Consider the following 23,834-nt stretch of genomic DNA (forward strand, 5'->3'; position numbering starts at 1 on the left):
TTCTCCTTTTCTTTATTCCCTTTTTAATATTCATGTCTTATTACATCAGCTTAAACTCCCAAAACAATGTTAAATAATGCAGCACTCTTGTTCCTGACTTTTAATGGGAATACCTCCTTGGCTTCACCATTTAACATGTTGAATGGTGTTACGCTTAAGATAAGTCATCTTTGAGGAGCCCTGGTGGCGCAGTGGTTAAGTGCTCAGCTGCTAACCAAAAGGTCGGCGATTGGAACCTGCCAGCCGCTCCATGGGAGAAAGATGTGGCAGTCTGCTTCTGTAAAGATTTACAGCCTTGGAAACCCTATGGGGAAGTTCTACTCTGTCCTATAGGGTTGCTATGAGTCGGAATAAACTCAACGGCAATGCTTTTGGTTTTATGGGTTTTTTAAGACCATGTTTCCACTCATTTTGTTGTGAACACAAGATAGATACTTTCAAAATTTACTTCCATTTCCTGTTTGCTCTTGGGGACAAAGTTTCTCGTTTTTCCTATTGCAGAATATTTTCATAAAATATTAGTTTTATTTTCGGATGCTCTTCCTTGGGTAAGATGTTTGCTCAAGCCTAGAGTTTCTCGTGGGTGCATTCTCTCTAGGCCCTCTCCCAGTCCACCTGGTTGCTATTAGAATCCTCATTTCAAATCTTTAAGCTGGAGCCTTGGCTGTTAAGACACAACCACGAGCCAAGTTCCCGGCGTCTGGCAGTCACTTTCTTGGAGGGGCTCCGTTGGCTGAGAAGGCATCTTCTATTTCAGCTGCCTGGTTGCCTGACGGTCCAAGGGGAAATTTATTCATAGATGATCTGAGGCAGCCTGAATATCTTCCAACACCAGATACAGTGCATAAAAATCTACGAGCCTCGAAGGGTAAGACTCCCACGGCTATTCCTGTCTTCACCCTTCCTTCCTTTCAACTTGATATCCCAGAAAGCAACAGTCCACCGCCATCCAAGCTGCCCACTCCAGGTTCCTTGCTGGGAAGCAGAGTGCGGAGTGGGTACGGACAGGAAGGTACTGAGGGAGGGTGAGGTGTGAAATGTCTGCGGTTGCCCCAGAACACAGCCTCTCACAGCTGGGGAGGGCCGCCCTCTCCGTGGTCAGAAACAGTCCCGAGTTGTGGGGGTGAACCTGTGCAACTGTCAGGGATTGAACTGTGTCCTCCCAAAATAGCTACCAATTTGGCTAGGCCATGATTCCCTGTATTATGTGGCTGTCCACCATTTTGTCGTCTGATGTGATTTTCCCGTGTGTTGTAAATCCTACTTCTGTGATGTTAATGAGATGGGATTAGTGGCAGTTATGTTAATGAGACAGAACTCAATTAAGACTGTATCTTAAGCCAATCTCTTTTGAGATATAAAAGAGAAAAGCCAGCAGAAAGACATGAGGACCTCATACCAAGAATCAAGAGCCACGCAAATAGGGCGACCTTTGGACCTGGGGTTCCTATGCTGAGAAGCTCCTCGACAAGGGGAAGACTGATGACATGGACCTTCCTCCAGAGCCAACAGAGAGGGAAAGCCTTTGCCTGGAGTTGATGCCCCGAATTTGGACTTGTAGCCTACTAGACTGTGAGAGAATAAATTTCTGTTTTGTTAAAGCCATCCACTTGTGGTATTTCTGTTACAGCAGCACTAGATAACCAAGACAAAGTTCTAACTACTGGTACCTAAATGTGACCTTGTTCGGAAATAGGGATTTTGAAGATTTGAGTAGTTGAGATCCTGCCGGAGTAAAAAAAAAAAAAAATCCAGCCTGAGTGGTGTCCGATGAAAGAGAAGAAACACAGAAAGACAGGGAGGAGAGCTTTGTGACATGGTGCTATGCTGCAGCTGCAAGCCAAGGAATGCTTACAGTACCAGAAGCTGGAAGAGACAAGGAAAGACCTTTCCCTAGAGCCCTTGGAGAGAACACGGACCTGCTGACACCCTAAATTCAGGCTCCTAGCTTCCAGCAATACTGAAGGATTCTATGGGCAAAAAATTGAATGATGCAGGAAGCATAAAAAGAAAACAGAACGAATATACACAGTCACTGTACCAAAAAGATTTAGTCCATGTTCAACCATTTCAGGAGGTAGCATAGGATCAAGAACCGATGGTATTGAAGGAAGAAGTCCAAGATGGACTGAAGGCACTGGCAAAAAAAAAAAAAGGCTCCAGGAATTCACGGATTACCAATTGAGATCTTTCAATGCTCAGTTGTCTATGCCAAGAAATTTGGAAGGCAGCTACCTTGCCAACCGACGGGAAGAGATTCATATTTCTGCTCATTCCAAAGAAAGGTGATCCAACAAAATATGGAAATCATCGAACAATATCATTAATACCACATCCAAGTAAAATTTTGCTGAAGATTATTCAAAAGAGGTTGCAGCAGTACATCGACAGGAATCTGCCAGAAATCCAAGCCGACTTCAGAAGACGTGGAACGAGGCATAGCACCGTGGATATTAGGTGGATATTGACTGAAAGCAGAGAATACCAGAAGGATGTTTACTTGTGTTTTATTGACTAGGCAAAGGCATTCGACCGTGTGGATCATAGATTATGGATAACATTGCAAAGAATGGGAATTCCAGAACACTTCATCATGCTCATGAGGAACCTGTACATAGATCAAGAAGCTGTTGTTGGGACAGAACAAGGGGATGCTGCGTGGTGTAAAATCAGGAAAGGTATGCGTCAGTGTTGGATCCTTTCACCACACTTATTCAATCTGTGTGCTGAGCAAATCATCCGAGAAGCTGGACTATATGAAGAAGAGCAGGGGATCAGGATTGGAGGAAGACTCATGAACAACCTGCGCGTTATGCAGAGGACACAACCTTACTTGCTGAAAGTGAAGAGGACTTGAAGCACTTACTGATGAAGATCAAAGACCACAGCCTTTAGTATGGATTACACCTCAGCATAAAGAAACAAAAATCTTCACAACTGGACCAATAAGCAACGTCATGGTAAGTGGAGAAATATTGAAATTGTCAAAGATTTCATTTTACTTTGATCCACAATCAAGATCCATGGAATCAGCAGTCAAGAAATTAAACAACGGGTTGTGCTGGGCAAATCTGCTGCAAAATACCTCTTTAAAGTGTTAAAAAAAAGATGTCACTTTGAGGACTAAGGTGCGCCTGACCTAAGCCATGGTATTTTTAATCACCTCATATGCATGAGAAAGCTGGGCAATGAATAAGGAAGACCAAAGAACTGACACCTTTGAGTTACAGTGTTGGTGAAGAATATCGAATAGCTTTTATTCCTCTTGTTTTTTTTTTTGCTAACATGCTAAGAGGAGAGAGAAAATAAATCACCAGGACCTTTGTTTTTCTCCATGTGAATCTCCAGCTGCTTCCTATTCTGAGATCCCACTCCTGTCAGCCTAACCAACTTCTGATGGTTCCGCAGCAGAAGCTGGTAATATGTATTTTTCTCCAATTTAAAAAAAAAAAAAATCTTGAAGTTCCAGATCTGTGCCCCGGCCCCCAAACATCCATTCTTTCCAGTTGTGGTTGAGTTGATGCTGACTCAGGGCGACCCCACGTGCGTCAGGGTAAACTGTGCTCCACGGGGTTTTCAGTGGCTGAGTTTTCTGAAGTAGAGCACCAGGCCTTTCCTCTGAGGGGCCTCTGGGTGGACACAAAACTCCAGCCTTTACATTTGTTAGCAGCCAAGCGCATTGACCGTATGCACCACCTGGGGACACACAGTCCATCTGACATACTGACTGCACGAGACTCCATGCTTGGCCCTCAGATGACTTACCACAGTCACTGAAGGACACCAGGCTGTGTCCCTGTCCCCAGCAGCTTGGTGGGAGCTGGAAGCGTCTCGCCCTATACTCCTGGCACGCCCTTCCCAGCCGACACCATCTGTGCTTACCCAGCCTCGTTGCTGGGCTGGTGGGTCTCTTCCCTCTTCTCCCTCTTTGCTCTCTGATGAAGGATTTTCCAAGGCCGGGCAGGCAGGGGAGGCCCATCCAGTTGTGGAATCACGACTGCTGACCTCGAAGGACGGATCTTCCTGCTTGAGCTGGCCATGCCTATAAACACCCCTTTAGAATCAGCTGAAGGAAGCTCCTGCCTCTAAGGCAGCAGGCTGGCCGTCCGTTCTCCTCCCATGTCAGCTCCCAGCCCAGGCTCCCACAGCAAATGAGCTTCTCTGCAGAGAAGAGCTGCTGCTTTAGTGTTAAGAGAGCGTGGCTCGCAGGTTGAGGCTCGGCTGCACACGTGGGGTGGGTGGTGGCTTGTTTGCAGCCCAGGGTACCTGATCAATGTTGACTATGAACAGAGGGGTGGCTACTGTGGTAGATGAGTGACAGCAACACCCTTCAGTTTTGTTCCGGGAAAAATGAATGCTTTTAAACAGAACTTACAATGCAGGGGTGTCCAGTGCACCCCTTGTTCCTGTATAGTGGACTTTCTCTCATGCTTTATTTTCCAAAAGCCTCTGCTTTATTTTCTGTTATGTCTTGATGAGATCAGAATAACAAGTTTTGTTCTCATTTTGTGCATGCCAAAGAGGCTGACGGCTCATCCGAGGGTACGTAACTCTCCAGCATTAAAATCAGGGTGGTGTTGTTAGCTGCTGTGAGTTGGCCCAGCTCGGGGCGACCCCTTAAACAACAGAATGAAACAATGCCCAGTCCTGCGCCATCCCCATGATCGATTGCAGATTCAACCCTTGCGATCCATAGGGTTTTCACTGGTTGATTTTTTGGAAGTAGATTGCCAGGCCTTTCTTCCTAGTCCATCTTAGTCTGCAAACACCACTGTTCAGCATCGGAGCAACAGGCAAGCCTCCACTGACAGATGGGTGGTGGCTGTGCATGAGATCCATCAGCATGGGAATTGAACCTAGATCGCCCATATGGAAGGTGAGAGTTCTACCATTAAACCACCAATACCCTCTAAAGCCAGGACAGGAATACACATTCCCAATATTCCTAACAGGTCTCTTTTTCCTGAACTGCCAGGTCTCAACTCTCCATGACACACCACAGAGTGAAAAAAAACCTCTCAAACGGGGGAAAAAAACTGACACTTCCTGATCTCCTTCAGTATTTTAGGAATACCTGTAAGCACTTCCCAACTATTTGCATTTTCTACAAATTAGGACTAGGAGGATCAGAGAGGTTAAGTAATTGGTGCAAAGTCACACAGCTAGCAAGTAATAGGGCTGGGATTTGAACCCTGTGTTGCCTGATGGTGAAGCCAGAGCTTTTTCCCCTGAGTCTCCTGAGTTCCCCAAGGTAGACAGATTTTGGAGAAAAGAGACAAGAGAGGTGAGGGGAAGAGTACTCAGGGGAAATAAGGGGTTTGGTTTCCTTGCTTGTTTTGATTTTTTAACTAAAATCTAGAAGGCTGATTATTTCAGCTTTTCGTTATGATGTATGCAACATCGACCAATCTCTTCATATTCAGGTGATAACTGTCCTTGACAGTGACATCATGTCACGTGTGAGGGGCTCGACTGTACAGGTAGTCTCCGTGACTTACAACGGGGTTCCGTTCCAATGACTCCATCATAAGTTGGTTCTGATATAAGTCAAATACCTCTTTTTTTTTGTTTCCATTATTATTGGCTTTTATTATGAGTACCTTTATAAATCCAGTCTTTGAACACCTGCGAGTGAACATTTGAGAACTGTCACATCAGCAAGTTACATGCTGCAACTCTGTGTATAGTACATATCACTAACTATAAGATGTACAGAAAGACAACAACAGCTGGTCTTAAGTGCAGTTCATCGTAACTAGAATACGTCCTAAATCGAGGACCACCTGTATTTATTTCCAGTCTACTGAATCATCTCCGTGAATTCACACGAATCAAGAACCCTGAGGGACAGAGATCATTGTCCACAGTTTACAGGTGGAGAACCTGAAGCTCAAAGCCCCCTGGTTACTCCACTAAACTGGGATTCAACCCTTGGCCTCTTACCTTTAAAATGCCCCAGGGCCCTCCTCCTCCAGGATGCTAGAAAACCTGGGTAGAGCCCACTTCCTGTTCTTGTCCCTGAAATGCTCTAGAAATGTCTGCAAGTATCATTTCTGTCCCAACAGATGGCTCTCATACTCACCCTGGAAATGAGGCTGTGAATTGGAACTCGGCGGAGGACTAGGAAGGCCCCATCTCCTGATGCAGAGGCATTTACTGGGGTGTTTCAGCCCTCCAGGAGTCCCTGGGTCGTGCAAACGGTGAACACATTTGGCTGCTAACTGAAAGGCTGGAAGTTCACATCCACCCAGAGGTGCCTCAGAACAAAGGCCTGGTGATCTTTTTTCCGAAAGGTCACATTCATTGAAAATCCTATGGAGCACAGTTCTACTATGACACACATGGGGTCGCCATGAGTCAGATTTGACTCAACAGCAACCGGCTTGATTCTTTTTCCCCCTGGCCTTATGACGGGCGAGCACGGTGTAGTCAGCAGAATAAGGGCTGCCCAAAGATGCCCAAGTCCTAATCCTTAGAGCCTGTGAATATGTTACCCGACATGGCAAAGGGACTTTGCAGGCATGATTACATTAAGGATCTTGAAACTGGGAGATGTTCCTGGATTGTCAGGGTGGGTCCCAAAGGTAATCACAAGGGTCCTTAGAAAAAGGAGGCAGGAGGCTCAGAGTCAAAGAGAGAGATGTGACAACGGAAACAGAGGCCAGAGTGATGTGGGGCCACAAGCCATGGAATGCAGACAGCCTCTAGAAACTGGAAGAGGCAAGGAATAGATTCTCCCCCGGAGCCTGCAGAAGGAAGGGGCCCTGCTGACACCATGATCTCAGCCCCACAAGACCTATTTGGAACTGCTGACCTCAGAACTGTAAGATAACAAAGGTGTGTGGTTTTAAGCCACTCAGTTGGGGGACATTTGTTACAACAGTAGGAGGCTCACACACGTGGCGGTCGGGACGGAACTCAACCACACTCTTCCAAGTCCACTGGTGGGTCTCCACGGTACATGAGTGAAAACACAGGACAACTGACCCATGAAGGACACCACCCATGTCAGTGGTACCAGACGAGCAACATGGCATGTCCCACAGTGGAGTCGAAACTTTCCCAGCCGAGCACACACTTGTAGACACAGTCTTCAGGCCAGAAACAGTCATTTCCCTTAAAGCAATGACTCCAACCCACTTCACGTGAATTCTTACCATAAAAAGCCCCCAGGCCCCCATTTTTTCCACACATGTGGAGAGGCTTTGGTCCAAGAAACAGAAAAAAATAGAAGTATCACACTATTGCAGAGAAATTAATTAAATCCAAATTTTCATAGAATGTTAAATGTTGAACACCGCTCAAAACATACTTGAGATTCGGATTGGATTTCAAAACACTTTCTGGGAAGGGAACAAAAATATCCAAAGGCGCCTTTTCTTTAGAAGGTTCTCCCTAAACATACCAGAGGGAGCTAGAATTGAATAGCTGGTGACAAAGGCACGTGGGAGAGGTCTGGGGGTTTTCAGAAGAAGGTAAAACATAAAATAAAGGGTTGCCTCTTGGTTCTCTGTAATCCTGGGGCTAGAAAGACCCTCTCGGATGAAATAAGCATAAGGAAATAGGGAGTGGAATGTGGAGGCGAAGCAATCTGAAACAAGGCACGGATTAGCCGGCGAGGAAGGCGGTGCTGCTCACGGGCGGAGTGAAGAAAACGGGAAAGGTTTCACACCGGGAGCTGGCTGCGAGATGGCGGTTCTGTCTCTGGAAAGGCTATCGCCAGAGGCTCATTTTACTTGTAAAGTTGTAAAGACAAAATTGCTGTTCTGGAAACTTTCTTACAGTTGGAAGTGCTCTTCGGAGAACACCCAACCTCATAAAAATAACGCCAGTAGTAGCCGACACCTAGTTGTTAGTTGCCATCCAGTCGGCTCTGACTCATGGAGACCTCACACACAACAGACCAAAACGTTTCCTAGTCCTGGGTCATCTCCACGGTCGGCGGCATGTTTGGGCTCATCTCCCAGCACTACACCAGACAATGTTCCCTTGTGAGCCACAGGGTTTTCATTGGTTGATTTTTGGAAGTAAATTACCAGGCCTTTCTTCCTACTCTGTCTTAGTCTGGACGCTCTGCTGAGGTCTACCACGGGTGAGCCGACTGGTATGTGAAATACTGGTGGCACAGTGTCCGGCATCACCGCAACACACAGGCCACGACAGTATGGCACACTGACAGACAAGTGGTGGCAACAATTAGTGGGCAGTATTCACTTTTTTTTATTATTATTATTCACTGAGCTCTTATTATGCCCCAGTCTCCAAGAAGCAGGGACTGTTGTTATCTCCATCTTACAAATGAGGAGGTGACCCCCTCTGTATACAGACTGCATTTCCACTGCCCCATGGAGAAAATCCATTATTTGTTCATTTAAAACAGTAAATTCTCAATTATCTGTGAGGATGGAGGAAGAAAAGACTTACAAGTAAGCCACAAGACTGAACACGCCACTTAAAATTCTAGCTGGTTGTGGACTCCACTTAATTTCCCCCCAGGCTGGTGACACCGGTTACCTGAAGTGGGGGGAGGGGTGATTATTAATTTTTTTCCTTTCTGAATCTGTGCTCATTTTTCCAGTCAGCTGGTATTCCTTAAGAGCCTGCTGGTGGCCCTGGGGACATACAGGCACTGGGGACATGTAAAAAAAAAAAACAGACGAACACAATTGCTCTCACCGAGCTTGCCTCTGGCGGGGAAAGACACTATAAACCAGCAAGCAAATGAATCCAACCATCCAGGGAGAAAACTAAACCCGGGCGATGGTATCACCTGATGGATTGAGGGGGAGGGCTGGCTACAAGTGACAACGACGTGATAGTGAGACTTTAGTCTGTTTCAATGGTTGCCCTGAGCACATGTGAATTTTATAGTTGGTGTAAGGGTTAAGCGCTAGGCTGCTAATCGACATTTTGGTGGTTTGAACCTATGCTCCGTAGGAGAAAGACATGGCGATCTGCTTCTGTGAAGACTATAGCCAAGAAAACCCTATGGGGCAGTTCTACTCTGTCACATGGGGTTGCAATGAGTCGGAATCAACCCAACAACAACAATTATTAATTTAATAATTTCTGTAGTAAATTTACTTTTCTAGGGCCCTGGGTGATGCAGGGTCACTATGAGTCGGAATCGACTTGATGGCAATGGGCAATGGGTAATACAAATGTTTTGCATTCAACTGCTACTAACCTAAAGGTTGGAGGTTTGAACCTCTCCAGCGGCACCACAGAAGAAAGACCCGCTGATCTTCTTCCATGAGGAGTGCAGCCAAGAAAACCCTACAGAGCAGTCACACTCTCTAACACGTGGGATCACTGTGAGTTGGGATCAACTTGACGGCAAGGCAAAGGGTAAATTCTAATTTCTGAGGCAGTAGTGGTTCGGTGGTGGAACCCCCACCCTCTATGGGGGAGGCCAATGTGTCTCATGCAAAGCCACCACCAGCGGAGGCTTGCAGGTGGCTGAGCAGGTTTCAGGAAAGCTTCCAGGCTAAGATGGACGAGGAAGAAAGATCTGGCAATCTACATCCAAAAACCAGTCACCGGAGACTGTGGACCACAACGGTCTGACCCGCAGTCGATTAGGGGGATGTCGCAGGAGAGGGCAGTGTTTCCTTCTGCTGTGATTTGGGGCTGACCCAATGGCAACAACAACAAAGCATACTCTGCTCGAGTTCTCCCCGGAAGCCCGTGACAAAGCTGGGGTGAAGTTCATGAAGAGATGGAACCTCCTTTGTTACGAAGGAGACTGAGAGGCTGCAGGTGGGTTCCCACATCGCTGCAGCTGCCACGTCTTGCTCAGGTGTGTTTCCCTTGCACATGATGAGGGGTGCAGCTGTCAGCACACCTCAGGCACCGAAGGCTCCACCCTCAATGCCTCCGGCTGCTCTGGCTTCACAGTGCCCCTCGGGGCGAACCTACTGCTTACCAGGCTCTGCTCTTTCTGCCTCTGCATTTAGGAGATGGGGTGTTGGGTTGTTTGAGCAGAGACGTTGCAAATGCCAGGCGTCTGGGGCAAGTTATTCCACCTCTCTGTGTCTCAGTTTTCTCATCTGTATAATGGGGGTTATGATGACTACCTCCTAGGGTTGTCCTGGGAATTAGACGAGACCAAGTAGGCAAGAATTAACACGGCACAACACAGTGAGACTCAGGGCTAGCTGTTACTGTTATTAGCTGTTATGGTGATTGGCTCTCAGGGCCTCGCCCCAAGAGAGGGGAAAAAAACAAAACGTTGCCACTAAGTCGATTCTGACTCCTGATGACCTCATGTGTGTCAGAGTAGGATGGCTCCTTAGGGTTTCTTGGCTGTAATTTTTACTGAGGCAGATTGCCAGGGCTTTCTTGCACAGTACTTCTGGGTGGGTTCAGAACCCCAATGGATAGTAAGCTGTTTGAACTACCCAAGGACCTTTTATATCCAAGAAAGTGGCTCCAAAGTGTGAGTCCATAGCCGAAGGTGTCTCCCATTAAACAGGAACAGTGTGTGTGGCTCCAACTCAATCCAACAAACATTACTGAGTGCCTGTTACACCCCAGGCTGAGGACAGTGCGGAGGGGCTACACAGGAGATAAGGAGCCAGGAATTAATAGTGCAGCGTGTTGAGAACCACCAGCGAGGGAGGAAGGGCCTGGGGAGGGAGAGGTCAGGGAAGGTCACCACCTGCCTTCCTCTGCACGGTCTCCTTTCCCTCCTCGTCTCCTCCTTCCTTTCTATAAACACTTACGTACCCTCTGCTTAAGTTCCCCAGATGGTGCAAATGGCTAATGCACTGGGTGCTAACCAAAAGGTTGGAGGTTCAAGTCCACTTAGAGGCACCTTGGAAGAAAGCGTGGGGACCTACTTCTGAAAAATTAGCCATTGAAAACCCTATGGAGCACAGTCTGACGCATGTGGGGTAGCCATGAGTTGGAATCGACTCGACACCAACTGGTTATTATCATCTACTTACTGTGGGCCAGCTTCCTGTTGAGCCCTGGAGATACAGGGAAGGAAAAAAATAATAGTAATAAAGGTAATAATACCTGCAGGGCAGTGAATTACTTAACATGAACTTTCTAGCCGCAGTCATTATCTTGAGGGGGCTGAGAGGAGCCTGTCCTGAAGGGGCCGAGGGGCGGCTTGTCCTCAGGGGCTGAGCGGAGCCCTGCACAGCTGAGAGAGCCATCCTGCACTGAAGAGAGATTGCCTACCTGCTTCCTGATCCTGGCCCCGAGTTGTAGCCTGTTGGTCCTGATCCCAAGGTATAACCTGGTGCTTCCCTAATAAACTATAACTGTGAGTATGGTCTGTGAGTTCTGTGTGGCCATGGCAACAAATTATCAAACCCAGCAGAGAAGTGGAGACTGTCCTGGGAGGGACAGCCAGTGTCAGAATTGGTAAAAAGGCTGGAGAGAGGAGGTATGCCTGACCTCCGCCTCACAGGAATCAGCTTTGGGCTGGTGTTGGTGATTCTCCTCCTTCCCTCTCCTGAAAGTGGAGGTCCTCCGATGCCATGCGGCTATTTTCGCAACACCCAACACTAACACCGCCCTTAGTAATCTCAATCAATGTTCTAAACCCTCTGCACATATTAACTCCCTTAATTCTCATGATGACTCCACAAAGTAATTACTGTTATCACCGTCCTTTTACAGATGAGGAAAACGAGGCACAGAGAGGCTGAGTAACCTACCTTGGGTCATACAGCAGACAGTGAGGCTGGGATTCAACCCGGGGCTCCAGAACCGAGCACTTCACATTCTACTCTAGGGCTTAGAAAGCACAGTCCCTTCACTCAAGGGCTTACACGCCGGTGAACACACAGAGCAGTGGGCAGAAGTGATGTGAGATCATGGCTCGGCACGAATTAAACACAGGCCCCAGGGAAGGCTGACAGCCAGGGCTGAGCCCTAAAGGATGAGAGGGCACAACTCGGAGAGGAGGGGGCATTCCCAGGAGGCAAGGGCCATGGGCACGGGCAGGGGTGTCTGAAGGTAAGGCACCTGGAGAAAGTACACATCACACCATGCTCATTTGGCCTGCACTCACGCACTCAGCACATGGGCACTAGGCATTGGCAAGGAGTCCAGGGACGCAGGGTTGCCCAGGACCATGGACTTTCACTTCCCGGGACACCCTGCCACCAGGCACTGTGCTGAGCTGTGGTTCAGGATATCTACAGAGGGCTGTCAGCAGGTGTGTGTGTGTGACCTGTGTCTTGTTTTTTAAAAGATAGGTGTGGGGAGGACTACATGGAGAATAGGCTGAAGAGAGGCCCAAGTGGGGAGTCGAGATGGGGGATTCCTACCATTTCTAGGAGAGAGCCGGGAAGGCTGGGACCAGGTGGGGGAGTGGAGATGGAATTGGGTTGAGGGCAGACTTGCTAATGGGTTGCAAGAGGGGGAACCAGGGGTGCTAGAGTAATAGAGGGTGAGGACAGGGGAAGTGGGTGGATAAGGAGCCACTGGGCACCCCAGGAGGAGCTAGAGCTAAAGGATGGGGCAGTGGGGACCAGAGAGAGGGGAGGCTGGACAGGTAGACAGTGCCCAGGAGAGCCTCAGGGCTGGGCGGTCCGGATGTTAACCCCAGTGAGGTGGGGGTGGGGTGACACTGGGTGGGGTTTTAAGCAGGAAAATGGCATGAATCACTCTATTTTTTAAAACATCTCTCTGATGGAATAAAGGATATTAAAAACAGTAGGTTTTATATGTACTAGGATCTAACGCCTATAAAAGTTTAATATACTATAAATGTGGCATTATGAATCAATAAGGAAAGAAGGAATTAGTAACTGGTGCTGGGACAATTGATTAGCTACTTGGATAGAAAAAAAATAAAGTTGGCTCCTTGACACCATAGGCCAAAATAAAATCCAGATGGCATAAAGAAATAAATGCATAAAAATCTCCAAAACGAGCAGAAAAAAATAGAGGTAAACAGGTATCTGATTCCTGGCTGGAGCAGAACTTTCAAAGCACAAAACAATGAAAGAAATCTTTTAACACTTCACTACAAAAAAAAAAAAAAACCCTCCAAATATCAGTGTCACAAATAAAATTTAAAATAAAAAATTGGGAAAGAATATTTGTGACAATTATCATTGATGAATGAGCGTATCTTCCATATATAAAAAGTTGTTAATGATAAACAAGAGCAGCCACTGTAATGAAGAAATGAACAAACAATGCTCATAAGAAGAGACGTACTCGTCTAAAAAATGTGTGAAAAAGTTTCACCTGTACAAGTTAAGATATACTAATGAAACATTATTTTTCAAAAGCTTATGAAACTGAGAAATATATTTAAAAAAAAAATTTGGTGAGGATGCAGAAACTGGTGGGGTTGTAATTGACCTCTCTAATGGAAACACCTGGTAACATTAGAGACCTTGAAAATGTTCTCACTCTGATCTGGCAGTTCTACTTTTAAAAATGTATTCTGAGAAAATAATCAGAGATATAAGCAAAGGTTCTTATAGGTGGATTACACTGCAATATATTAACATTTTTTTAGGAACAGAGAGAATTCAATATCCAAAAATAGGAGAGTAGACAAATTATGGTATATTCTTGAGGTTAAATATTATATTGCAATTAAAACCATGTATTCAAATAATATTTAAGGGCATTATTTAATAAAATAATATTATGTGAAAAAAGTTGACTGTAATAAAAATTCTATATGGCCAGTAATTATATATTTGTACAGGTTGGAAGGAAACGCTGGCAGCGTAATGGTTGAGTGCTACGGCTGCTAACTGAAAGGTCGGCAGCTCGAATCCGCCACGCGCTCCTTGGAAACTCTGTGGGGCAGTCCTACTCTGTCCTATAGGGCTGCTAGGTGTCGGAATTGACTCGATGGCAGTGGGTTTTGGGTTGGGGCTATAGGCTGGAAGGTTTTGCTGGGAGGGAGTCTGCTTAGGAGAGTGGGCTTTGCAATCAAATTCAAATTGCAATCCTGGTTCTGTCACTTCTTACTATGCGTGTGAGCTGGTAAACTAATTACACTCTCTGAGCCCTCATTGCCTCATCTGCAAATTGGGCCTAGGACAGGATTGTTGTTGTGGTTGTTAAAAAAAAAAAAAAAGGTTGTTAGCAGCCATTAATTTCAACTCATAGCAACTGTGTGACAGAGTAGAACTTTACGGGAGCAGACTTCCCGGTCTTTCTCCCACTGAGCTGCCAGGTGTGTTCAAACAGCCAAGCTTTCAATTAGCAGCTGAGCGCTTAACCGTTGCACCACCAGTGCTCCTTTTTAGGACAGGATTAAATGACTAGTAAATCTTATAAGACATTAAGGGACAAAGCAGCTGCTATTTATCTGTTTGTTATGATTACCACCAGTAGTTGCTATCTTTATTGTTATTATTTCTTCCGCGTGTTGACAGCATCCTGGAGGGGACCGTGTTTTTTAGCCCTGAGAAAGGAAGCTGTCCAACAGTGTGTCCATGTAAAAACGGCTCTGCTGCCCTGGGCCCACAGGCGAATTCATTCCTCACTAGGATCCATCGAGCTTGATGACCTATGGACTTCCTTTGCTGGGCGAGAGAACGGAGGGTGGGAGTATAGGGCTGCTCTTTGCAGGGCTGCTGAAGGTCACTGCTAAAGTTGTCTTAAGTTGAGATAGTTAGCCAAGCCCCCACCCAGATCTACAAAGCAGAAGGCGTCTGAGCTCAAGGGGGAGAAGGAGTCTCTCCGCTGTTTTCTAGCTCAACTCGCTTGTCTGCGATATGAGTGATCGATAATAATTACTATTATTTTATATATAATATACATTATGTATATATGATAAGCCCTAGGGGCACATTTTCCATTTTGCAGTTTGGGAAACTGAGAGGTCAGAGGTGAAGTGACTTCCCCAAAGTTGTGTTGCTGTGTTAGCTGCCTTGGAGAGCTGCGACCTTACGTACAACAGAACGAAACACTGCCCAGTCCTGAGTCATTCTCAAAATCGACAGCATGTTTAAGTCCCTCACTGAGACTACTGTGTCAATCCATTTCACCAAGGGTCTCCCATGCCCTCACTGACCCTCTACTTCACAAACATGATGGCCTCCTCCGGAAATGGACACCTCTTGATGACTAGTCCAAAGCAAGCATGTTCTGTTGTGATCCATAAGGTCTCCATTTGGCTAATTTTCAGAAGTAGATTGCCAGGCCTTTCTCCCTGGTCTATCTTAGTCCATTCCAGACTGGAAGAGGATGGACCTTGGGCTCTTAAGCTTCCCGCAGTTGAAAGGAACTCTTCAAAGTGCCTGTAAGCTGGAGAGGCGGAAGGACGGGTGACCAGGCTAAGCAGGATGTGTTCTGTGCTTCCATGAGGGTTATCAGGGCTCAGGTGAGAGACAGAAGGTGAGCAGGTGGAATGGGGCACAGTAAGCAGGTGAAAAGTTGATTATGCAAACCAGGGGAAAGAAGCAGAATCTCCACTTTGGAGAATCAGATCAGACAGCTGAAATAACGATCCATGTGGGCAGCACAACAAGGCTTCCACGCCAGTGTTGGTGTGACCAGAAACCCCTGCCGGGCGCCGATGCTGCTCCCCCTCCCAATAGTGCAGCTTTGTGAGCCCCCATGAAGGAGCCACGGGTGTGGCTGCGGCAGTGGGAGGAGAATCCAGGCCCTCTGCCAGGGAACACACCCCTAGGGTAGCTGCCAGGGCAGGCAGGCTCCCAAGAGCCCTGGCTTCCTTCTCGGGACCGGGGAGCCACATGCGGACAGAGGCGGCTTTATTGCCAGCCCAGAAGTGGGCTCTAGAGCCAGGGGCAAGCCATAGAAGGGATGGAAAATCGGGCCCAATGAGGTCAAAATGTGCGGTGGCCCAGGGCGCTGCTTCAAATCGTCCAGCCTCTCTGGCTCAAGGTGAAGCCGCTATTCAGCAACTAACCACTTTTCCACCGTTCTCTGGAAGAGCAGCTGCCTAACTTCCCCTCTGGGCTTCCCCTGGAGGGTCTGTGAGAATGAATGCAGATTCCCAGGCTCCACCCCTCCAGTGGGGGGTAAGCACTGAGTTGCATCTCTAACAAGCTCCCAGGAGATCCTGGGACCCCACTGTGAGAACTACTGCCTCAGAGGTAAGACAGGTATCTATCGTAGGGTAGGGGTTCAGGCAGAAGGTTCCAGCCTGCAGCAGGCAGCACAGTTCTGCGGTGTGGGCGCTAAGACTGGAGGTGAGAATTCCAATTCTGGCTGTCCCACAAACTCACGGTGAAGGTGAGTGATAGTAAATGGATTAAGTTCTCAGTTTCCACCTGTAAAGAAAAGCGAATGACCTTTGTGCTTCCACGTTTTCAGGAAAGCTGGAAAAAACTATTTGATAAGAGGCAGCATTTGTGCCTTTCCAGAGGAAGGGATTTATCCAACGGCCACGCTGCGCGATTTTCAGTGGCAACGTGAAGATTCCTCTTCTGTGTTGTTTCACTTCTCCCCCTTCTACAGTTTTACTCATGTTCCAATTTTAGATTCAGAAAAATACAGCCTTTAAATCTGTTCCCTCCCTTACCTCGGGTAAAAAGTGGCTACCCTTGACCCCGGGGAGGAGGAGAAAAGGGTGACCTTGGGTAATAAAAACAACAACAATAGTAATAAGAGTAACAGTGGTAGTCGTAGCTTACACAAACATGTCGTGTGCTGCCAAGCTGATTTTCGACTCACAGTGACTCCATGTGACAGAGTAGAGCTTCCGCATTGAGCTTTCTTGGCTGTAGTCTTTAGAGGAAAAGATTGCCAGGTCTTTCTTCTGTGAAGTCACTTGGTGGGCTCCAACTGCCAGTCTTCAGGGCAGCAGCTGAGTGCTTAACTGCTGTGCCATCAGGGCTCCTTAACACAAACATAGTGCTTGTCACACATCAGGTCATGTTCTAAGCACTTCCCGAGTATTAACCCGTTCAGTCATCACAACAACCTGAGAAGACAGGTACTGTTATTATACCCACTTCACAACCGAGGTGACTAGCATCTGGAGTGAATGGCTCCCCCAAGGTCACACAACCAACAAGTGGTGGAGTCAAGATTCAAACCCAAGGGGATAGATGGCCTGCCCTCCAGTGCTGACTGTAGCACTTTCTAGCTGAGTGACTTTGGACAATCAACTGAAATTACCCCTCAGAGCCTTACTTTAACTCATCTGTAAAATGGGCTAACAGCCCTCCTCCGAGGATTGTCGTGACAAAAAAAATAAGATAAAATACGTAAAGAGTCCAGTTCAAGGGCCCAATAAATATTTGTTGTTGGAGGCTGGGGGGAGTGGTTATTATTATTATCATTACTAGGGTAACCTCTGGAAGTGGAACCCCCACAAGCCAGAAAAGCCAAGGCCAGGCGAGGTGACTCTCCCACTCCCCTGCGGCTAACCCAACTCTATTCACACCTGGAGAGCCACTCTGGACAACCATGGTCTCAAGTGTCCAAGCATCAAGACGATGCTAAGGCCTCCAGGGCTCCACCTGGTGGTAGCAGAGGATGTACCAAGCACATTTCCAACCGTGAGGCCCGTTTATCATTCTAACTCAGGTAACTCAGGTACATCCTTTAAATCAACTTCACCCACTCAACCACACACCCCAAAGCACGTTAGTGAGCACCTACTGAGGACTACTGTTGAGCTGGTCAGGTTGGGGGATTTTGGCATTTGCTTTGTAAAAGGAAATTTTCTTCTCTAAGACTTTTTTTTTTTTTTTTAAGACTCTGGAGATGGTGGGCAGTGGCCATAGCATAAAGGCACGAAAACAAAACCAGTATTATAGTTTCTAAGGAGCCCTGGAGGCACAACAGTTAAGTGCTCGACTGCTAACTGAAAGGCTGGTGGTTCAAACCAGCGGCTCTGTGGGGAGAAAAGACCTGGCAATCTATTCCCAAAAAGATTACAGCCAAGAAAACCTTTGGGGCAATTCTACCCCATCACATGGAGTTGCTACAAGGCAGAATCGCCTTGATGGCACCCGATAACATAGTGTCTACTTTGGGTGATCTCAGAAGACTGCTTTGACAATATTTCCAGTGGGCAGGTTTCAGTGCTTATCCTACCTGTGGCCACCTGCAGCCCATTGACGTCTTCCTTGCTAACCTAAGAATCCACTGAAGGAAGGAACCCCATATGCGTAGTCGTTTCTGTAACATCAGTGCCAGACCTAATGGCAGGCACATAATGGAAGCTCAATAAACAGCAGTTGGTATTATCATTCGTTCATTAGATAAACATAGATTTGCGATACTGTATGCCAGGATATATTAGTTCTCCTTTGCTGCACAACAAATTACTCCATAATTTAACAGCTTAAAACAACAGGAAATAGAGTCAATTCTCATTTTACGTGGTAGTTAGGTTCTATAAAGTCTTCACGAGTACTGAATTAGCCATTACCAAACCAGACCTGTTCAGCCTCAGCTGGGAATTTTTGCTGCTCTGTGCATGTCTACGAATGACAGAGGAAACACCACAAGTATTTTTAGTGACTAGGCAAGTTTACAAATACAAAATCTGCAAATAAACAAAGATCGACTATAATTACTGTCCCCTCACAGTTCTGAGGCTCAGGAATTTGGGAGTGGCTTAGCTGAGTGGTTCCAGCTTCGGGACTCTCAGGAGGTTACAATCAAGATGCTGGTCTGGCATGGTTTCAGGGGACATCTAGATCAATTGGCATAACAAAGAGTATTAAGAAAACTTTCTGCATCCCACTTTGGTGAGTGGCATCTGGGGTCTTAAACACTAGCAAACGGCCATCTAAGATGCATCAATTGGTCTCAACCCACCTGGAGCAAAGGAGAATGAAGAACACCAAAGACACAAGGCAAATATGAGCTCAAGAGAAAGAAAGGGCCACATAAACCAGAGACTCCATCAGGCTGAGACAAGAACTAGATGGTGCCCAGCTACCACCAATGGCTGCCCTGGCAGGGAACACAACAGAGAATCTCTGATGGAGCAGGAGAAAAGTGGGATGCAGACCTCAAATTCTAGTAAAAAGACCAGACTTAATGGTCTGAGACTGGAGGGACCCCAGAGGTCACAGTCCTCAGACTTTCTTTTAGCCCAAAACTAAAACCATCTTGAGGCCAACTCCTCAGACAAAGATTAGGCTGGACTAAGACATAAAATAATACTGGTGAGGAGTAAGCTTCTTGGCTCGAGCAGACACATGAGATTATGTGGGCAGCTCCTGTCTGGAGGCGAGAGGAGAAGGCAGAGGGGGACAGGAGCTGGTTGAATGGACATGAGAAATACAGGGTGGAGAGAAGGAGTGTGCTGTCACATTGTAGGGAGAGTAACTAGGGCCACATAACAATGTGTGTATAAGTTTTTATATGAGAAACTGACTTGAATTGTAAAGTTTCACTTAAAACACAACAAAAAAAAGGGAAAAGGAAAAAAAAAGACATACTTAGGAACAGATCTCCTTCGTTAAAAAAAAAAAAAAGATGCTAGTGTGGGCTGCAGTCATCTGAAGACTTGATTGGGGCTGGGGGATCTGCTTTCAAAATGGCACACTCATACGGCTGTTGGCTGGAGGCCTCAGTTCCTTACCATGTGGACCTCGCCACAGCGCTGTTTGAGTGTCCTCACAACATGGCAGCTGTTTTCTCCCAGAGAACATGATCCAAAGGACAGCAAAATGGAAGCTGCCAAGTCTTTTATGACCTAGCCTCGGAACTCACGTGCCAACATTTCTGCAAACTTTCATTTGTTACATGACCAGCTCTCTTCAGTATGGGAGGAGAAATCCAGGAGGCAAAGACCTTCCTCTTCTTTATGAAGATGCAAACCCCCTGAAGCTAGAGGTTGGCTCCTGAGAAATTAGATTTTTATAAATGACTTATTTGATTTAGGTATGAAAGTTCTGCCATCTAGGTGAATCTTTTCAAAATGTAAAACAATTGTTGCCTAAATGTGTTAAATTTAACTTGGATCAATTGCCTTAAGAGAGGAATCCAGCAAGGATTCTGGAAGTTAGGATGAAGACTCAGGATTCCAAGTTCCGAGGCTCTATCACCAGCCAGCACCGTCCCCCCATCTGTAAAGTCACAATCATAACAACAGTGATGATAACGCTACAGCTAATAATAATGACCATATACACAACCTCTTTGGGTTTCCCCACAACCTCAGAAGCCAGTAGGGCTGATTAGTCTCCCCTTTGTTTTACAGAAGAAGAAAGTGGAAATCCAGAGAGGGTGAGTGCTTAGCCCAAGGGCACACAGCTAATCTTAGAGGCAGAGTTGAGTTAGAGCTTGGGTGTTCTAACTCCCAGTCCTATGACCTTTTTCACCTCCCCTGAAATCTGCAAGCCAGGAAAAAGATGTGCTGGGAGTGGGGCGGGTGGAGTTGATCCCTGGCTGCTGGCAGGTATTCTGTTAGAGGAGCTCCCTGTTTCTTTCCATTGCTTTTCTGACATGGTTTTTCTGATTTTAGCATGAACTGCCTATTCAGATCCACCCAAGTCGCTCGCTTCCTGGAACTCTGCGGAGAGGTTGCCCCTGGCGACTCCCCTCCTCTCCCTTTCTCCTTTTTCCAGCTGCAGCTGCAGCCAGAGGAGCCCTCAGCGCCTGCTCGCTGGCGGCTGGGAAGCTCTGCGGAGCATGCATTTTTGGGAATCCAGCTGGCCAAGGCACTGCATTATGCTATCATCAGCAGGCCCTTTCCCTAGAAGTCCTGCCAAGCCTTGCTGCCATGCCCTGACAGGCTAGCTCTGGGCTCGGAGGAACAACTGAACAAGATTAAGACTAATAAAACAGATTTCATTTTCAAAGCAAGCCAAACGCTCCCGAGATGGCAGAAATGGGAGCACTGAGAGCTTGACAGTTGTGTCTTAAGAGAAAATACTGCCTTGTGGCTGGGTTATGATGAATTTCCTGGTACTAGCGTTTTCAGAATGGAAAGAGGCCCCAAGCGACAAGCCTGAAATTCAGAAGATCAGAGCCAAAGCCACGCTGGGACCCTGGGCCAGCTGCTCAGGGACACTGAGCCAACTGCACCGAAGGCTAGTGCTATCTGGTTCTGGAACCATCCATCTGGAGAGGGAGCCATGCATGCCTGTGGGGAACATTGGCTAACTGCTCTCATATTCTCTTCCCACAAACGGTACCCTTGTTCAGTCCCTCCGAGCCCCTTCAGCTATGCTACCATGTCCCCTATGGGTCTCTGTGACAGCTGGGGCCCCATGTGTGAGGTTCTCATTCTCCCAACATTGGGGGCTGGGGGGACATGCCAAATGCTTCTTCCTCCATTCCCCCACCCCCCAGCTTAGTTTAACCATTATGAGCAAACTTTCCATTGTCGGGAGCTTGTTTGGAGGAGAAAAGGTTTGGTTGGCAGAGAGTATATGTCTGTATGATTATTTTTTTAAATAGATGTTTATTGAGCACCTGCTATGTGCCAGGCACTGTTCTAGACCTTGGGGAGAAGGCATTGAAGAAAATAGCCAACACTCCCACCTTTCTTGGAGCTGACATGCTATTAGGGGAAACAGGTAACAATAAACATAGTACTAAATGACATGCTTTGTTACAAAAAAAGTAGAGCAGAGGGGCAAGAGTCTACACGTGCTTTCCTGCAGGGCTGAACAGAATAAAGCACAAAGACAACACTTTGCCTCCCAGCCTCCTCAAACCACAAGACCTCCAAGTGAGGCCTCTGTCCTCGTAGAGACACAACAAGCTCGGCACGTTAGCAGCGTTGCGCGTTTCCAGTGCTACATGGTATGTAACGGAGTGAGGATTACTGATCTGGAAGCACGATTTATATTTATTCCTGACAACAGGCATCCAGGCTGGCAGGTCGGCCATGCCACGGGCTACCGTGATCCACACTGACACATGACACACAGGCTACTGCGATACACGCTGATCCACACTGACACGCAGGCTACTGTGATCCACACTGACCCATGACACACAGGCTACTGCGATACACGCTGATCCACACTGACACGCAGGCTACTGTGATCCACACTGATACACACTGACACACGGGCTACCGTGATACACACTGACACTGATACACACTGACACACAGGCTACTATGATACACACTGACACATGATACACAGGCTACTGCAATAGACACTGATACACAATGACACACAGGCTATGTGATACACAGTACACTTGGGCTACTGTGATACACACTGGCACATGATATGCAGGCTATTGTGATAAACACTGACACACACTGATACACAGGTTACTGCCATAAACACTGACACACTGATACACTGGCTACTGTGTTATACACTGACACACTGATATATGGACTACCGTGATACACAATGACACACTGATACACACTGATACACGGGCTACTACGATACACACTGACACACTGATACACGGACTACTGTGATACACACTGACACACCGATACATGGGCTACTGTGATACACGCTGATACACGGGCTACTATGATACACACTGACACAATGATACACGGACTACTGTGATACACACTGACACACTGATACATGGGCTACTGTGATACACACTGATACACGGGCTACTATGATACACACTGACACAATGATACACGGACTACTGTGATACACACTGACACACTGATACATGGGCTACTGTGATACACGCTGATACACGGGCTACTATGATACACACTGACACACTGATACACAGACTACTGTGATACACAGTGACACATACTGATATACATGCTACTGCGGTATACACACACACTGACACACGGGCTACTGTGATACACACTGATACATGGGCTACTGTGATACACACTGATACACGGGCTACTATGATACACACTGACACAATGATACACGGACTACTGTGATACACACTGACACACTGATACATGGGCTACTGTGATACACGCTGATACACGGGCTACTATGATACACACTGACACACTGATACACAGACTACTGTGATACACACTGACACACTGATACATGGGCTACTGTGATACACGCTGATACACTGATACACAGACTACTGTGATACACAGTGACACATACTGATATACATGCTACTGCAGTATACACACACTGACACACGGGCTACTGTGATACACACTGATACATTGATACATGGGCTATTACGATACACACTGACACCCACTGATACACATGCTACTGCAGTAAAAAAAAACACTGACAATGTTTTACCAGCGAAACTGGAAGCCAGGGCCCCGCCTGGAACACCCCACCTGGTGCAGACATCTCCCCAAAGGCAGACAGCTCACCTAGGGCACTCACCCTCTTGCTCGTGTGAGTTTGTCTAACCCTCCAAGCACAAGGGCTCTCCAGGGGCAAGGCCAGGAAAAGAACTGCAGATACAGCAGCACCAAGCGTGACCTGTAGAGGGGATCCAGCAATGAAGAGAAGACACGTTCACAGCAGCTGCTTGGTCAACAGGTGCTGGGCGTCTGCTATGTATCAACGACCTGTTGTCGTTGTTAGCTGCAGTCAAGTCGGCACCCAACTGACCGTGAATCCCGTGCACAAGGGAACGAGATGCTGCCCCATCCTGCACCATCCCCGTGGTCGGTTAGAGATCAGTGTTCCATTACGATCCACAGGGTTCTCATTGGCTGATTCTCAGATGTAGATCACCTGGCCTTTCTGCCTAGTCTGCCTTAGTCTGGAAGCTCCGCTGAAACCTGTTCAGCATCACAGCAACACGCAAGCCTCCACTGACAGACGGCTGCATATGAGGTGCACTGGCTGGGAATTGAACATGGGTCTCCCGCATGGAAGGCGAGAATTCTACCACTGAACCTCATCAGTTACCTACGACCATAATAATGCTGAGGAACAAATAATCACGACACCTCGGTGACTTGTAACAACAAACTTGTGTTTAGCTCAAGAGCCTGTGGGGTTCTGCTGATCTGGCCT

General features: G+C 47.0%; 1 protein-coding gene across 2 annotated transcripts in view; it reads right to left on the reverse strand.

Annotated features, from left to right (window-relative positions):
• RFLNA (refilin A) overlaps positions 1 to 23,834 on the reverse strand; it is a 148,847-nt gene that overhangs the window by 116,952 nt on the left and 8,061 nt on the right. The window contains exon 2 of one of the 2 annotated variants that reach the window (XM_049866166.1): positions 16,593 to 16,797. The exons of the other annotated variant lie outside the window; for it this stretch is intronic. The gene's annotated coding sequence lies outside the window, so the exon portion shown is untranslated. The remainder of the gene's footprint in view (positions 1 to 16,592; positions 16,798 to 23,834) is intronic. 2 annotated transcript variants of the gene reach the window in all.

The sequence above is a fragment of the Elephas maximus genome, chromosome 22, assembly GCF_024166365.1.
Source record: "Elephas maximus indicus isolate mEleMax1 chromosome 22, mEleMax1 primary haplotype, whole genome shotgun sequence".
NCBI classification, from domain to species: Eukaryota; Metazoa; Chordata; class Mammalia; order Proboscidea; family Elephantidae; genus Elephas; species Elephas maximus.